Source organism: Saccoglossus kowalevskii, chromosome 10 (assembly GCF_978046115.1).
Source record: "Saccoglossus kowalevskii chromosome 10, keSacKowa6.1, whole genome shotgun sequence".
Taxonomy (NCBI): Eukaryota; Metazoa; Hemichordata; class Enteropneusta; family Harrimaniidae; genus Saccoglossus; species Saccoglossus kowalevskii.
In genome coordinates, this window is record NC_140650.1 from 17926393 (window position 1) to 17940224 (window position 13832).

The following is a 13832-nucleotide window of genomic DNA, read 5'->3' on the forward strand; positions in this document are numbered from 1 at the left end:
ACATACGACAAACTGTGTAATATGATCGATGAAAACACATTAACAGCCTGTGCACACATTGAAAATGTGTTGTTAATGTTTATTTTCTACAACTACAATTGGTAATTCAATAAACAAAATCGTATTTGCATATATTCGATTCATTACATCACTATTCACAATAATTCTCTTAATATGAAGTTAACGATAATAGATATATCGTCAACAGCAACATTGGTGCACTCACGACATGGATACATTGAAAAAGGTCAAATGCGGGTAAATTGAGAATAGTAGTAGTAGTATAATAACCATTTGAACACTAGCTTGGGGCAGCCGTCACTGATGAATAAGGAGTGTATATTACCAGACAATGAATTCATATGCATTAGCAAGATGAAAGAGCCACACTAATTGAAACATGTGATTTCCGTAACATGTGCCAACATGTGCGATTTTACAACAACGTTGTATTTAGTCATGTTAGGAGGAATTCATTGTATTCTTCGTGAATATTTCCGCCGCAATACCTGATGAATTTGAATATTGTAAATGACTTTATTTTCACTTGGAATTAATTTTCGCTATTTTCGCAGAAGGAGTGATTCAGTGAAAATAAAATTCAGCGAATATACCTTTTTTCCTATATTTTACATTCAACTTACCAATAATCAGTGAAAATAAATACCATACAAAATACCTAAAACGTTTTTTTCAGCGAAAATTAATTCCAGTGAATTATTTCACAGTATACTGTATTATTTAATACCTGCCCAATTCTACTCATCGACTTTTATTCGAAGAATGAATATGTCATGCAATTTTATAATTGTTTGTTTGTTTGTTCTTTTGTTTGTTTGTTTTTCGTGGTCTATGCCATGGCTTACAACTAGTAGTGAATCACTCATTTTTAATTTACTGATTAGACAAGACGATTTGTTCTCAATTCACCAAGGTCAAGTGCAGTGTTATGCTATTGCAATTGCATGATGGAAAAAACTCAATTATTGCTCATTCATCATTCAATATGAGAATTGTACTGATACATTATTTGACCTTCATCATTAAATATTAATGTTACAATGCAAATCTCATTACATCAAATAATGCACATACATTTAACCGAATAACCAACTTTCCCTGGAACAGTCCATTGTTCCCTCAACTACATGATAGTCGTATATTTCATACAATACACCAACAACTCATTTGTTAGTTAGAAATCGTCATCTAAAATCCAAATCATATAGGCCGATAATGATAATGACTACAATACGTTCCGTCTAAGCATAATCCAATCGCATTTCGAATGTTGGGTTGAAAAACATTTATGCTGGACCGACCAGGATGATGGATGGTACACAAGGTGCTCGCTTAGAAAACGCTGGATTTGCAGTCAGTCATTCGGAAACGTGAAAATAATCTAGACAAGAAGACAAATAACTAGGCAAATGTCGTAAATAAAAGAGTAATACAAAATCGCAATTACTCGAAACTGACATTATCAATCCAGTCAATTTATCGTGATTTGATTCGGGATTTAAACACTCGTTAGAGGCAGTGGTTACTTGAATGTCAACTAAAATACAAATCCTAATTATTATAATGAGCAACGACGTAATTTAGTCATTTAATCTCAATTTGAGATTGACTGGATGAAAAACCACCTTTCATATTATCATTATTGTTAGTTACTGTCACTGTCAAATAGTATAACACCAGTAGCTATCTGTGACAATCTGACATATATTCGTAGGTGATAAAAGTGATATTCTTCTTATATTTTTATACAAAAGTGAAACATTAAAATTTCCGGCATATTATAAACACGTAATTTGAACTACAACGTTGAAACGCCTAGCCACTGTATGCAGACGTGCGCTTCACTACGCAATACTAGCCACCCTAAATATCTTGCTAGAAATAGCATGTGCCTAGTGAAGAGCCCAGATTAATTTTATTTAAATAAGTAATACTCGTCGCAGTTTCTATATATACGTAACTATTGAAAACTTCAGACGCGCAGCAATTTTTCATTATAATTTGTGAAGGCCATATGCTTGGTGGTAACTTGGTGTCATTAAGGTGAATTTAGACAACACTTCTGTGTGATTACACATAAAATATAGAAGATAAATACGAGGTAATACCTGGAGTACAGGTCACCAAAAACTATACGTGAAGACTTTTCGGAACTCGAAATACTATGCCTCAGAATTACACCACAATGCAATTTAGCTCATTCTTGTTCTAAGTAGAGATATATGTCTGGAAGTAAGTTGTTTTAGATGTTTTGAATGCAGCGTGATTTCCCCCATGACCAGTACTTAGCATCTATACACGCAGTGTTAGTTGTCAGCCTGGGATACTATGCATATACAATGTAAACAGATATGCCCATGGGCATGTTCATTCAACTGCAATCAACGCTTTTTTTAGGGTTATTTATATTTAACAAAAAAACATACAAGGAGGTTGAAATGATGATTAGAAAATCTGAAAATAAAAATATTACCAAACATTAACCGGCGTGTTGAAATATTACTTATGTAGTTTACGTAGTTTTCAGATAATTCAAATGCACATATGCCTGGCATATGACGGTACACCATCACACTATAATATTGGGCGATTACTTGTCTCTAACAAACACGAATTATAAAACAGCAAGTACTAACACAACGGTTTATATTAAGTATCTTGCAATGAACGGCACACATTGTTATACCCACACATGTAGTAACACATTTCAAACAAGCGTCTTTAAGAAAAGTCTCAAAAATGAAGCAAATTCACTTGGTCGCCTTCGTTAGATGACAGACCACAGGAAAGTTGTAGTAGGCTTGAAATGATTTCTCTTTTCCGTCCCCAGTTCGCTAGTACGGTACTGTACATTTCAGTAACGTACATTTTTGTAATCTATGTGTATTTCGTTTAATAGTCACCAAATATGTGGCGACATTGTCTTTTGCAGATTTGTAATCGTGTTGTCTTTTCATCAAACTAAATATATGCGGTACTCATTTTCTATGTGCATACATTATATTTATAGGGTAAAGTACATTTCACCACAAAACATCACACACCCAATCGGGTCACTTTAAATAACTTTAGTTCCTGAAGAATAATTTCTAACACGCATTTAACATATTCGATACAATGTTGGATGACCAAAATATGACTATATGGTTATATTTTCGGAGCTTAACTTATTTCATCAGCAGACCGTTTAAATGATTGGTAACGTACATTTCATTTAATCTTGGAGCAGCGACATTTCTATTAATAAAAACATTATTTTTGCAAGATCATAGTAAATTAGAAGTTAATGTATTCGTTGATTATATCAAAATGACTGATTTAGTTTTCCCTTGTATTTAAAATGGGTTTTTAGAAGAAAATTAAATTGTTCGAGCACTGGGACAGTAACGTACCTGCCATTTTTATGGGCATTACGTAACATATGCCTAATCTTGGAGTACGAGATTGATTTGAGTTTTTTATATCCCAGTTTGTTTGTTAATATCCAATATATATATATAGGAAATCCTTTTTCTAATTAGAGAGAACTGCCTGGGACACCATTTTACCTCATTATTGTGTTTAGGCGATAACTATATTCCTGGTTTTAAACAACAATGTGTTGTATTCCATTTTGAAGATGAATGTAAGATTTTATAGGGTTGTCGAAGTGACTGAGAATAAATAAATCACTGAACATCGATGCTGTTCATGATTACATGGAAGTTTACATCATAACCCAATTTTAACTTATATAAAACTGGTCCAAATCACCGACACCGAATAAATCATCATGTTGATGACCATAAATGTAAGCTTGGGTTTGTATTCAGTTGATCAGTCAACGTTCTACTGTTCTACTAAACACACTGATACGTCTTTCATTGGCGCACTGAACGGAAACGCATGTGGTGAACCATACGTTAATTACCAATTTAGGTTTTATCGTTAAGAAAGACCAACATTTTTGTTGACAATCTGTTTGCGAAATTGGTATTCTGCGAATCGTTGCAATGTGAGTAATAATGTATCTTATGAAATAACATCGTTATTTATTTTCAATTTTACACATACGATGTAATTTAAATTCGAATCAGAATCTCGTTTACTGTCAGTGCCCCCAGCTTGACCTGTATAATGAATTTTCTACTGGTGTATTGCCGCTAATTGTGCATAAATTGGTTTCGCATACTTCAACATTTTGATACGTTCATTCGTTGTCAGTTTATCCGTGCGTGCGATTGTATATGCGTCACCGGCGCGTATTCGAATAGACCTGGATTGTTCAATAACGTACGCATACATATATTGCATTCAATATTCAATAATTATCGAGCAAGATTAAAAAAAAATATTCAGCAATAACTTGAAGCACAATATGGAATTAGTATTTTAGTATAGTATGTGATCTGATTGGACAATCACTAAGCAATCATTCGGTTTTGATGGTACCTTATTTAGAAAATGAAGGTCGACGCACTACCCACTATTATAGCGTGATAGCAGGACAAAGATGTGCGTGATAGTGGACAAAACGCAGTTCGAGCTCATTATTTAAGCAAACATCCCGTTCGACCATTTACCACGATTATTTTAACGTGAACGAATTACGAGAGTTTGTTGTTTAAACCATTAAAATGACTTAGTTGTACACTTTCATTTTTGCATGTTCGAGAATTTACCCCAAGTACTACCCAGTGTTCATTCCGTAGTGATGCTTGGTCCCACGCAGTTGGGTGGGAGTGAAACTAGACTGTTAAGAGTTGACGACTGTTCCGGGAACAAATCCTTTTAGGAACAAATCGTGAAAGGTTATAATCACAGCACCTGCGCGTCGAAGTCGACAGCAGACAACATCATCGAATAATCATGAGTTGTGCCTTTCTGCGAGCGAAGACGTATTGTGTCCTTCAGTGGTACACGACACACCGTGAACACATTGAAGACTATTATATAATCTGCTAATATGCTGTAAATGGGGCATAGACTGCAAAATACACAGGCTAAAAGTGGTCATATAAGACACCTACGGACACGCATGATGTTGAGCTTTGCATCGATATAGAATTTTAAAAACAAAATACGTAATTCTTTTCTAGTAGCTGTTATTGGTTTGAGCGGTGACATGTAGATTTCGCGGCTGATATCGCATCCAATTACACTTAGATTTCCATCGTTACTTACAACACCTGAGCACACGGTGACCGTCGATGCTTAAAAGAGCAGTACACTAGGTGACAACGAAGACGCTTAGATCTGAGATACATTAGATTCTCAGTACAAATAATGACAACACTGTATATACGCCCATATGTGTACACCAATAGCAGCTCCCTCATAGCTTATTGATGCAAGATTAGGCATTTAGATTGATACAAATATGAAACTCATAAAGGTACTTTTTTTTCAAAATATCGCTTTTTAATTCAGAATAATATTTAAATTATTATATGTTATTATATTACATTTATATATCCTGACGTTTTGTACAGCAATATAAGTAAATAATAGAAAAAGGTAGATTTTGCCATAACATTGATTAGAGCATTTGCGATAAAAAAATGTATGTTAACATACGTACAATTTTAGATATCTGCGATGAATTTAAATCAGAATGAGAAGGCGACAAATTGTCGTCGAACACGCTGTGATATATTGTTAGTTTATATCTATTCGGCGATAGACACGTGATGAAAAACGAGAGAATGATGTCTTCAGAAGCTATACAAATGAATAGACAATATAGTTATTTCGCGGGTGTGCGTACAGCGATGAGTGTGTTTGTGATTACTTTTTTGTAAATTTCAGACCGTGTGATTTAAAACTAATTAATTTAAATGTGGAATTCAGGGTAAATGGTAGTGAATTAACGTCAAAAGAACTTAGAATGTTGACGTCAGTTGAGAAATATATCACTTTCACCACTGCCCTGAACATACAAAATTGGTTGAGCCAAATGTTTCTTAGCGTAGGTATAGTTTTTCTCTCAACTCCAATTAAATAGGGAATAGCACTAGACATAAGTAGACGTTTAAATAATAAGCCAACATCAAAGTTTTATTTTTTTTACAGAGAAAACATATTCTGAACTTAGCACACTTTTCTAATGTGTAATTTATGGGGATGTCCTAGCTCAACTACGTATAAGCCTTTGAAGTTATGCGAATTCGGTTGTACGTAGAAGCTATGTTAATAAACGTGTTTGCCTTGCAGTGGTACGTGATAGGTAATACTCTTACTAATCAAGAAATACTCACAAGGTCTGGTAAATCGTAGAAATGCAATATTATTATTTTTTTATATATTTTATTTGCATAATTATTAGCAATAAGATAGTGCCGTTATTGCAATTATGGCTATGAGAACACAGCTAATGTAAAATATTTTGAAATTAACTAATGTGGTCATGACGTCAGCAATGAGCTCTCTTAATTCATTCTATATCAGTATCATTTCATACCAGGATAGTTTGACCACAAATTTCGTAATGACAAGAAATTACTTGAACAAACTAACATGCATCTCAAATTACGAAGCATGACAGTTGACAATAAAAAACAATACAAGTATGTTGGGTCAAAATTTATACGCTTACTATTCATGTGGTTCTTGATTTGTTCTGTAGAGTTAGAAATGTATTACTTATTAAAAATCGGGTCATCCTATTGCACTAATTCCCATTTTGCCTTCAAATATTTTCTATAATGTACAGTAAATTCACAAGTCACAATACACTAACTAGGTGACAAAATAATAAACACCGTCTGGCATATATATTTATATTCGTACTCAGTGGGAAGGAGAATGCATATACACAGATAAGGAATAGTGTTAGGTATACTCTGCTTCATATACACCCGCGATTTATATCACTCAGTGTTATATTCAAGAATTTGTCACAAGAAGTCAGGGTTATTAATTATATATGCATACACATTTTATAATAAGTTTGAAACCAAATGACTGAAATCAACTGTATCCCCAATGTTCTCCTTGTATGCTTTATTTACGTCGCTATCTATATCAAGGGTGGAGACAAATAATCTTTCTAATCTTGAAAGGCACGTCCGAATGTGTTATGTTTGTTATGATTTGGTGTGCATGCTTATTTATTTTACCTTTGGGAGAATCCCGGACATATGTTGTTAACAACAATACTGAATTCCGCACATAACTCAAACATATGACCATTATCCAAGGAGTCTGAATGTTCTCAATAACAATTTGCGTTTTCTACAAAACAATGAGTGTTAATACGCTTATTTACTTTTCTATATATATAACATTACACCACTATGTCAAGATTAGATATACCTAAATATTATTTTTAATTTATCTTTATTGCTGTGCTCCATCACACAAGATGAGCTGACACAGGTGTATGTAGTTTTAGTAATTTATGTGAGAAAATCTAGGAATAACAGTATGTATACCGGTGAATTTTTAAGATGAAATGAACAACGCGTACATGCTAATGAGATAATCAATTGTACCCCAACTACCATGGCATTTCAGTTTAATAATAAAAGAGGGTAATAACTGACTACACCTCCACACTGTGTAATAGGCAAACTGATTGGTCCCTGCAAGGTAATTGACATCATTGGTGAGTATCATGCAAATATCTTATAATGTTGGTAGTTAGAATAACAAAAAACTGCTCACAACTCAGCTCACGCGAAAGACAATTTAAAAAAATAATGGTAAAATAAAGACAATACGCAATCCATGAAAATTGTCCCAGGTCAAACCAATACGTAGGCACGTAAACTATCGGTTACGGCAGTTATAATATAATATAAACAGATTTAAGTTAAATCGATACAATTGCAATACGATTAATAAAGCGGGAATATTTATGTACGCGATATAACTATTTATATAATATATATAGTGTAGATACGAAAGTTGATTATTCCAAAACAAAAGTGCTCAATACAAAGTATATGTAGAGCGGGTGAATACGGTGATAGAGGAATTAATACACAACTACATGAATCTTGAAACTCGACAGCACTGTTTCGTAAGATACAAGTACCTCACTCATCAGGAGCTTTAAAGTATATATATTACTTATTCAAATGAATACGGTGTGTGAAATATTCGACTTAACGAAATTTATTCAATATTTTATCTCGTTCTCTCTGCTGCTATATAATCTTCATGGGAAGTAATATATTGTAGTCTTTGTATCTAATCATAAATTGTTCCAACTTTTATGCAGGTTCATGGCCAATGGATTGCAGTAGGGCAATAACATAACCGTCCAATAATATATAAAAAAATACGTACCGCATTTCCAAATATGGACAATTGTATGCAATACTGCCCTCTCAGCACACCAATTCTCTCCTGTCGTTATTGGCACCTGCGGGAGATGGAATTCGCACGGTGTAGGCCCCAAAGCCATGATTACAATTTTCCATTAGCATTTCCTAACTAATCCCAATGATTCATTTGTCTGTGTATATAGAGTCTACTCTCATTCATTATTATTATCCTTTGAATCCTTTAGCGAATTTAACTCAGCCATTCTCGCCATTTCCTACGATCATATGCTATTCTCGTGTGTGACGTCATGCGTGGCGATAACCTATTTTTTTCTTTGACTGGATTGATTTTAGTGCAGTTTATTAACGTGATAATATGTGATTACATCTGAAAACTGATACAAAACTTTGATCAATAGTGATATAGTTATATACAAACAAAAGACAAACCGAAAAAATGTATAGAATAAAATATATGATTGTTCACTCGAAACATAACACGATAGAATTAAATCCTAATGACAGCAAACCAATAGCAAAAGAAAGCAGCGTTTATTTGATGTATTTGAAATCGTATTAGTTAATTTATAATTGTATAGTTGCCATGGAAATACGCATATTATGAATTAGGAAATAGTGTATAATTGCTCATTGATCAATGGCGTAACTGGATGCAGAATAAACTGGGCAACGAATTTACTTCCGTTACACCCAACAATTCCTGAATGACCCGGAAATAGCACTAAATTGAATCAAATCCAATTTCAATAACATTTGTCAAGTCTGTTTCATGCTTAGTTGTTATAATGTGTATGCGTGTTGGATATCATCACACATTTATAACACATGAGACAGAATCGCAAAAGACAAAATGTATGATGAGAAAAATTTCGTGGAGCAGATTACAACCCTTTTCATGTTGATAACTTGGTAACATTTACCTAAACACTGTCGTTTAAAGAATATATCGTTCAAAGAAAAATGACAGCGTCAGTAAATGGAAATAATCGCGGAATTGTACACAATAGATCGCAAATGCCGAGATGGTCACGATATTTGCTTTTGTTCTTCGAATAGTGTTCTGTTCTTTCCTGTCATCGCGTCTACTGTGCCATGGTTACATAGATCATTAAAACAGTTAAAGCTATATGGGGGACAAAACAAGTCACGTTGTTCTCTCGTTGGCAATGGTATATTATAACGATACATGCTTGGGAAAAACCACAATTCAAACATTGTGCTTTCCAACAAAGTGACCAGGAATGTTAGTGATATAATGGATAATGTAGATCGTCGTAAAACGAACATGAACACGCATGCCATATATAAAAGGCAGTTGTTTTATTTTATAGCAGGATATGTTTAAGGTGGATGATTGTGTATAGTGGATGATTGTGTATTCTCTTTTTGTCGCTCTCAAAAGAAATGGTTAGTACATGTTTACCTGGAATATGTTCGCGGTTCAAAGTACGTTATATGTATAATTTCTGTTCTGCAGTTTTTCCACTTGAGCTCTGCAGAACGCTGACGTCTTCGAGAGAATGCAGATTTCCCTATGGACCATGTACATCCATTATAATAGGATAACATGAACATAACCCATTCGATCTCACGGTGGGAGTCGTCGGGGTTAATGTATTCATCATATGGGAGTTAAAGGCTTTTCTAAGTTCTGGAATTGTCACCTGGGTCTATGGAGAATGAACGAGATGGATATTTTGAAAGCATATTGATCTACCCCCAGGGTGAGTGGATATTTGCTTTTCTCGGACAACTTCAACGAGCTGTACTATTGTCACAGTCATCGCAATTTCAAACTCTTTAGATTTGATCTGAAACATGTTTTAGTAAAAAGATTATTATATTAATTCACAAGCAAAAATTATATTAATTTGAAATAAACATGTATCTGCATATAATGAATTCAATGGCAAATAACGGTTTTAGAATATAATTAAGTTTACATATAGTCCAATACTATTTTTTCTTTGAGGCACGAGTAATTACCGCCCGATGTTTTAGTAATCCGAAGCGTGTAAATAATTATATTTTTATCACAGGCATACCACATATATACCACTGAAACAACACAGAATACATATACATCATATATACGTTTATGGATTCTTTTTTTATTTCAACCGATTTTTAGCGTAATTTTGTAAATAAACACATGAATTCGTATGAACTATTTTGTATCAGAATTTGTGGACCGTGTCCATACCAAAAAAGTACATACGGTGGCCTGTACAATTAAAAACACGTTCGGTAGCATAAGTGACGTCAAACATTATGATATGCTTTTTCGATAACTCGTGATTTACGCCAGACTTTGAGTACAGACACAAACAATTATTATTTTAAGAAATGTAGCGGTAGGCGCCAGTGGATATTTAAGGTGTGCAACAGCACTTAAAAACTCGTTATTGGATTATAGACAGCGCCTTCAAATTGCCGCCATCGACATTATTAGTGATTGATATGGCAATGCATGAAAACAAATAATACAAACGCGACGGTCTGTTCTTTCTATTTACCAGCGCAAATGAAAAAGTGTTGCATTGGCTACATTAACACACTCATCCCCTATCCAGGTGCATTTGTCACGGTAATACAGGGCAGCTCATTTTGGTCACGTGATCGCAAGAGTACGCATCCCTCGTTGCCGACGATAGCTGTCAAATTAAGCGTCTTTGTGAATAGAGCTTTAAGAAACAATGACATTATTTAAGGTCCTGGTCGCATGAAAATCACATGACAACTACATATATCCCTTTATTTGTGTGTTATTGTATTTAGCATGACAAATGAACGGGTTGTAGCATACATGCTAACATAAACAACCCTGCCTGTACATCTCAGAATGAGATGTCGATACCCTCGTAATCAGGAAACAGCTTGTCTAGTTACCAGGTACATTTTATTAAACGATATCAAATCCAATTTATTTTAAGTAAATTGTCTTCTCTCACAACACCTGCCTAGGTTACAGCTCCTTGTCATTGCATGTTTATAAATATATTCCTGTCAAATGATATGCTAACCAATCTCGTTAGCGATGCTGTTGATTCGATCAATTGCTAATGAATACCCTGCTTTTAAGGACAACTAATACTTACCGGGGAATCTTTTTTTATTAGCTGCATTGATCGATACTGTCTTTATTGCTTGTAAACCAAGTACAACAGGTTTTAACAACAGGTGTATAAAGTGTTTGATCAATGCAACGTATTCAAATTGGGATACAACGCATTCGGGTGTCCTCGAAACAGGTCCTTCGGTCAGGATACACAATACAAATGTTTAAAAATACATACTACTAACATAAAGTTCCTCAATTGCGAGAATTGTTAGCATCTACTTCCTACACAGGTTAAGATTCAATGGCAAATGTCAGTCATTGTGTTGTTCGTTCCGGCATTCTTGTTGGCATGACAACAGATGACGTCGGACTTTCTCAAGTAGATAACGGGCCTCAGGGACAATTGAATGCCAAGAAACGTCTTCGCTAAGAAACACTGTATTTGCTCATTATCTTTCATTTCATAATTAGATTATCGATGTCTAAATTTGCTGCGTACATACTGATTAAATATGGATTTAAGCTTTACAAAATATTCAGAGAAATATTTGTCGCTTTGTGCAAGATTTGACATTCTATATATTTTAACATCAGGTTTTTCTTGCGTAAATACATAAGAATACAGCTACATGATGTTCAGAATAACGTACTGTATATTCTCGATAACTATTATATGTTCTATGCGTCTCATGTACACGTGTGTATCGTACGATGGAATTTGCTGTGTGACATCAGCAGCATAATAAATAATAAGGCAGTTCGATTCTAACTCAAATGTTGCACCACTGATCATGTTATTGCACATATACGCTATGCATTATTGAAGATAATCTAATTAATTATATGTATGTCTTTGTTTGTTTTAACATTATGAATAGAAAATATATGACCGAGCCAAAATATTAAATATGGAAGGAAATTTATTATAGAAACCAGTGGGAGAAAAACAATTTTGCCATGGCATTTCGGTTTTGAAAACTTGACCGGTATCCTGAAGACATGCTGACATCAATCCAGAATAATGAAAGCTTGACGAACATGACGTGTACTTCTCAATTCAGTAATTTCTATTCGTTAGTACGAAATATTACATTAGTGCCGGCCGCTTGGTAGACTAGTCTAGAATAAGGTTGGGCATATCAATTATTGTATATCGCTCTCTTAAGATGCATCAACATTGTAGGGAAAGATTTGAGACAGGCAACATATAAATGATCATTATATTATTTGCTACGCGACCGTCGAATGAGTACAATGCAACACGCTCACACTCACGTACACATATCTTAAATATATACTTAACCGCTTTCTTGTGGAATACTAGTATGTGACAGTGGGACACAACACAGTTATTCAAGTGATGGCCTATAGTAAGAATGATTGACTGTCACTAACAGATGATCTGATAAACGCATTTTCTTTTCCTTTTGTGAGCTGTGTACGTTCGCTACTGCCCCCTGTATTTCCATGCTAAGTAGTTTGTATCATCATATAAAAGTATATCAACATCTAGAACGTGTTACAAAAGCACACAATGCCACAAAATAAATAGTTCGTAGCATTGGCTTTTATCTTTCATTATATATTTGAAGAAAAAGTAGTTTGATTAGACGTATGCCCGTTACAATTGATCTTTCTCGACTCGCAGTCAGTTCACGATATTAATCACTTGTCACGTTGTTCCAATCAGTGGCCACAAACAATTGAATTGAAAGAAATTATTTTTCGTGTGTCCATATGGGAAAACTGTTTCAGTTGTGCTAATTATTTATTTTAGACTGTCCTCGAAATGTTCGCGAACCGTTAAGTAACTGTGTATTCAACTCGTCTTCTTTGATAATACCAGCAATTTTCTTTTAAATCAAGACTTAGTAGTTGTCATGGTGATGTCGCATAGCGCTGAGATAACTAACTGATCGCAGTGTACTTGTCTGTTTTGTTTTCTATATAGTAGCCGTGTGAAATATATATGCAACGCTAGGAACATCGCATTTGTAGTTCACCATGCGAACTATCAATATTTTGTTGGTTTGTGAGGATAGTACATTACAGCCTGTGGATATGTATTCGGCGAATTATAAATGAAACCGGACAAAGTTGCACGTTGAATTAAGAAGCAGTCTTACCTTAATCTTTAGTGAGACTGACTAGCACTGCAACTTTTCGTAGATATGGTGCTACCTCAATACCGGAATTACCAATTTTACGAATCGCTGCGTGAGACGTCGAGTCGTGCGAGGCTTCTGTTCAGAATCCGTGTGCCTTACTGCTTAGCTCGGTACTAGTCAGCAATGAAGCAATGAGTGCGCATGCGTTTATTTAAACCCGTAATTTTCTGTATCTCTTTCCTTCTTTGCATTATTATAATGAGTTACGCTACATGTCAGAATGTTGCAATGAGCCAGAACAAAAATAAAACGTTGACAGATATTGGACATCCACAATATGCGCAACAAATCTAATACATCATAAATGAATCC

General features: G+C 34.5%; 1 protein-coding gene across 1 annotated transcript in view; it reads right to left on the reverse strand.

Annotated features, from left to right (window-relative positions):
* The window catches only part of LOC100368763 (putative G protein-coupled receptor No18), a 56766-nt gene extending 43156 nt beyond the window's left edge, over nt 1-13610 (reverse strand). The window contains exon 1 of the mRNA XM_085504737.1: nt 13479-13610. The gene's annotated coding sequence lies outside the window, so the exon portion shown is untranslated. The remainder of the gene's footprint in view (nt 1-13478) is intronic.
* Nucleotides 13611-13832: the final 222 nt, after the last annotated feature.